This window comes from Pongo pygmaeus, chromosome 10 (genome assembly GCF_028885625.2).
Source record: "Pongo pygmaeus isolate AG05252 chromosome 10, NHGRI_mPonPyg2-v2.0_pri, whole genome shotgun sequence".
Classification (NCBI taxonomy): Eukaryota; Metazoa; Chordata; class Mammalia; order Primates; family Hominidae; genus Pongo; species Pongo pygmaeus.
The window spans coordinates 91,989,399-91,994,505 of NC_072383.2; the positions used below are offsets into that span (position 1 = coordinate 91,989,399).

Below are 5,107 nucleotides of genomic sequence, written 5' to 3' on the forward strand. Positions count from 1 at the left end.
GGCTGTTTGCAAAACCATTCTGTGCACGCTGCCATGACTTCTCACCCTTTATTAGAATTATCTGTTGATGGTTTCTGTCTCACTAGAACTAGACCTCTTTAAGAGGAAGGCTGAGTCCCCCTAGTGGGTTCTACAAGGCCTGGAACACTGTAAATACTCATGCATGTTTGTTGACTGGATGAATCTCTCTCATGCTGTCTACTAGGTACTATTGTTTTGGGGCCAGGCTCATGGAGATTAAGCAGAAACTTCAAGAAAGCCAGACTCCTCTTGGTAGCAGACCAGAGTCTGAAGGGTAAGCCAAAGTGTAAGCTGGGAAGCACATCCAAGTAGAGGAAGATAAAAAAAGTGGATCCAGGGCAGAAAGAAGGTGGCAAAAGTGTTTCGGTTCCCTCACTTACAGACGCATTAGATTCATTTATTTATTCATTCATTCAGTAACTTTCTATTGGGCCAGAAGCTGTTGTAGGCACTGAGGATATAGGGGTGAATATAACAAAGTCCCTGCTTATATCACAGTGGGAAGAAAGACACTAAACAAATAAATGAGTAACCATTATATGGTCAGAGAGTAGTAAAGTGTTAGGATAAAAAAATCAAGCAGGAAGAAGAAATGGTCACTAGTAGGGCTTCTATTTTACATAAAGTGGGGAGAGAAAGCCACTCAGAGCAAAGACGTGAATGGAGTGAGGGAGCAGCGACATGGGACTACTGGGGAAAGAGCATTTCAAAGAGAACAATAGGTACAAAGGCCCTGAGGCAGGATCGTTGTGTTTGGGAAATAAGGAAGCCAGAAGGTTAGAGCACCATGGGGGAGGAGAAAAGAGATAAAGAAATTTATTCTGCACAAGTAAAATAGGGTCCTTCCTAGCACCAAAGTCTTATTGATTGATGATCCTCTGACTATACAAACCAATTACAATAAAGAGAGTCCCAGCCAGGTGCAGTGGCTCACGCTTGTAATCCTAACACTTTGGGAAGCCGAGGTGGGAGGATCACTTGAGCCGGGAGTTTGAGACCAACCTGAGAAATAAAAGGAGACCCTGTCTCTACAAAAGTATAAAAATTAGCCAGGTGTTGTGGTGTACACCTGTGGTCCCAGCAACTAGGGAGGCTGAAGTGGGAAAACTGCTTGAGCCCAGGAGTTTGAGGTTGCAATGAGCCGAGATTGTGCCACTGCACCCCAGCCTGGGTGACAGAGACAGTGTCTCAAAACAAAAACAAACAAAAAAGAGTCCCATACAATGCTGAAGGCAGACTTTTATTTCTCAGGAGTATCTTAATAAAGACCTTCCACTCCCTTAGAACAAGTGTTCTCACCTGAGGTCAACAGACCCATGCGGATTTAGAGTGAGGCGTCAGGTTGTCAATCAAGCCCCCAAATCTGTGCATCTAGAACATTTTTCTACAGAGAAAGTCTTAGATGTAGCCTGCCAATAAATGCCTGCAGAACCAGGTGGGAATATAGAAGAGTGAAATACATCAGGTATGAGAACCCAGTCTCTTAAACACAGAGGAATATTATTTTCTTCCACAGAGAAATATGCCTTCTCCCTTTTGTTCTGACATATTCAGTCTTCTGGGTCTGTCTTTTATTTTATCACTTCTGGCAGACACTTGGGTCCCGATAAATATCTCTCCACCATAAGAAAAACAGTAATGCAAGAGTGATGACAAAAGGCAAGCAATGCTCAGTGTTGGGGAGACCTTGGGGCTGGTGAGGATTGGGCAAATGGGAGGGCATATGCCTTCTAAGGCAGGCAATCACTCCTTTGCTTCAGTTGATCACTGCCTTGAGGAAATGGGACCCAGTATTGACAGACCTTATAGCTGGTTAAGAGAAAGCAGAAATCTGGTTCTCTTTGGAGATGAAATCTCAATTTAGTTCACATTTTCTTCAGAGAATCCTGGCATACCAACCAGAACACTCTGAGTGAGTCAAATATGGTCCCCATAGGCAGGTGGTTTGTGACCTCTGGTCTCTAGATTCTACCAGAATTTCTGATTGATTTGTGTCTTAAATAAGATTGATAAGACTACACTTTCAGGGATCATTTCTATAGTTCGTTACTAGAGAAGTTTCTCTGAACGTGTAGAGCACCGGTACCAAAACAGAGATATAGATCAATGGAACAGAACAGAGCCGTCAGAAATAATGCCACATATCTACAACCATCTGATCTTTGACAAACCTGAGAAAAACAAGAAATGGGGAAAGGATTCCCTATTTAATAAATGGTGCTGGGAAAACTGGCTAGCCATATGTAGAAAGCTGAAACTGGATCCCTTCCTTACACCTTATACAAAAATCAATTCAAGATGGATTAAAGACTTAAATGTTAGACCTAAAACCATAAAAACCCTAGAAGAAAACCTAGGCAATACCATTCAGGACATAGGCATGGGCAAGGACTTCATGTCTAAAACACCAAAAGCAATGGCAACAAAAGCCAAAATTGACAAATGGGATCTAATTAAACTAAAGAGCTTCTGCACAGCAAAGGAAACTACCATCAGAGTGAACAGGCAACCTACAAAATGGGAGAAAATTTTCGCAACCTACTCATCTGACAAAGGGCTAATATCCAGAATCTACAATGAACTCCAACAAATTTACAAGAAAAAAACAAACAACCCCATCAAAAAGTGGGCGAAGGACATGAACAGACACTTCTCAAAAGAAGACATTTATGCAGCCAAAAGACACATGAAAAAATGCTCACCATCACTGGCCATCAGAGAAATGCAAATCAAAACCACAATGAGATACCATCTCACACCAGTTAGAATGGCGATCATTAAAAAGTCAGGAAACAACAGGTGCTGGAGAGGATGTGGAGAAATAGGAACACTTTTACACTGTTGGTGGGACTGTAAACTAGTTCAACCCTTGTGGAAGTCAGTGTGGCGATTCCTCAGGGATCTAGAACTAGAAATTCCATTCGACCCAGCCATCCCATTACTGGGTATATACCCAAAGGACTATAAATCATGCTGCTATAAAGACACATGCACACGTATGTTTATTGCCGCATTATTCACAATAGCAAAGACTTGGAACCAACCCAAATGTCCAACAATGATAGACTGGATTAAGAAAATGTGGCACATCTACACCATGGAATACTATGCAGCCATAAGAAATGATGAGTTCATGTCCTTTGTAGGGACATGGATGAAATTGGAAATCATCATTCTCAGTAAACTATCGCAAGAACAAAAAACCAAACACCGCATATTCTCACTCATAGGTGGGAATTGAACAATGAGAACACATGGACACAGGAAGGGGAACATCACAATTCAGGGACTGTTGTGGGTTGGGGGGAGGGGGGAGGGATAACATTGGGAGATATACCTAATGCTAGATGACGAGTTGGTGGGTGCAGTGCACCAGCATGGCACATGTATACATATGTAACTTACCTGCACATTGGGCACATGTACCATAAAACCTAAAGTATAATAATAATAATAATAATAATAATTACAATAAAAGAAAAAAAAAGAAAAAAAAAAAAAAAAAAAAAAAGAAAATTGCTCTGTAAGCCAAATGAAGCAGATAAATTAGTTTTAAGCCTTATGAAAGTGGTTACTGTAGGCTTCAACTAAAATAAGCAAAACTCTCTGGCAAAGAGACAAAAAAATCAGTTATCCAGTTTCATGAAGTAGAAGAATGACAGACAAACCACATAAAAGCAATAGAATTCCACTTAATTTGCCTTCACTAGTACCTGATATTGCTCTACTCTCCAGCATTGTGCAGCAATTTGCCTGTAAGATTAAATAATTTTGAAAATAATATCCTGTATTCTAAGACTTAGGAGAGAAAAATGTATTATTTCATAGATAAGAATAATTTAAAGTAAGGTCTTAGAATACACGAAAACAATCTGTAAATCAAGATTTGCTCTTTGGAGAACACAGAACCCTATACAACTGGTGTGGATAAAGGATGGGTAGAATGACGAGAAGAGTTAGCAAGATGAAAGTTATATCAGAAAAGCGTAGCCACATAAAAAATAGTGCCAACCGAAAAATGAATATAATAGTCACATGTAACCATGAACATATTGATAGAACCAAAGGAGGCCATGTAAGCAGTGAGAAAATATAGTTCATGGATTCATATTGTAAAGGGAACTGCAAACAAGATAGTTTGAGATAAAGAAGAGGTTAGTCCTGTAAATCTCACTGTATTTTACTTATACTTTTAACACAATAAAATAAAATATAAACAAAAAAAAAAAAAAAAAAAAGATTGATGACCACTGTCCTAGAACATGTCTCACCTCCATTTTGTGGGCGGAAAGACAGAAGGCATGGACATTTGCCATGTTCTTGGGTCCCAGAAGTCTAGGAGAAAGCCATCTGCCTCACTGCTTCCTGCCCCATCCTGGGCCCAGAGCACTAATGCCAGTGGCATCTGCTCTGCTCCTCTCCCTCTTCCTTTGTCTACCAGTGAGTGTCCTCCATTATGGGGATGGATCAAGCAGTATATTGTAAAAGGGACTTAGTGCTGAGAAGCACCAGAGGAAAAGTAGGAGATGCTCATTAAAGTGGAAAGCAGCTCTCTTCTTCCCCTTCTCAATTCTGCCTTCTGCTCTCTCCCCTAAATGCTCCCCACCCAACCCCCAAACTCTTGAGAATGCCCAAATCCAACCAGGTCAGGAAAAAATAAACTCACTGGCTCCTGTATTGAGAAGCCCAAGTGTGGTGCGGCTTCCGGCATGTGGGATTCAAGCACTCAGGAATTTCTCCCTCTCACCCAACCTCAGCTCTGCTCTCTTCTCTGTTGCCTTTGTTCTTTGACAGGCTCCCTCCAACTGGTGGAAAAGTTGACCTGTATGGTCATTATCACTTACCATTTCAGAAGAGGAGAGCCTGCTTCTCTTGTAGCATTTCCATCAAATCCTGAAAATAAAAATAATCTGGTTGGTTCTACTGGACTTGTGATACTGGACAAACCTCTAGGTCCAAGAGCTCAAGTCATTCCCATTGGCTCACCTGGGTCACACACTCTTCATTGAGTGCATCCCAGGATCACAGGGAGTCTTAAGGGTGCTATGTGTGGTGGCGGTGGTAGTGATAGGGAGATGGCAAACTC

General features: G+C 41.3%; 1 long non-coding RNA gene and 1 pseudogene across 1 annotated transcript; one reads left to right on the plus strand and one right to left on the minus strand.

The window, feature by feature from the left end:
* Positions 1-1,338: 1,338 nt before the first annotated feature.
* Positions 1,339-5,107, minus strand: LOC134737610 (uncharacterized). The gene is made up of 3 exons (XR_010122662.1): positions 5,008-5,107; positions 4,688-4,914; positions 1,339-1,444 (listed from the first exon to the last, which is right to left on the minus strand). It is a non-coding gene; the product is annotated as an uncharacterized LOC134737610 (long non-coding RNA).
* On the plus strand, positions 2,033-2,131 carry LOC129011123 (small nucleolar RNA U3; annotated as a pseudogene).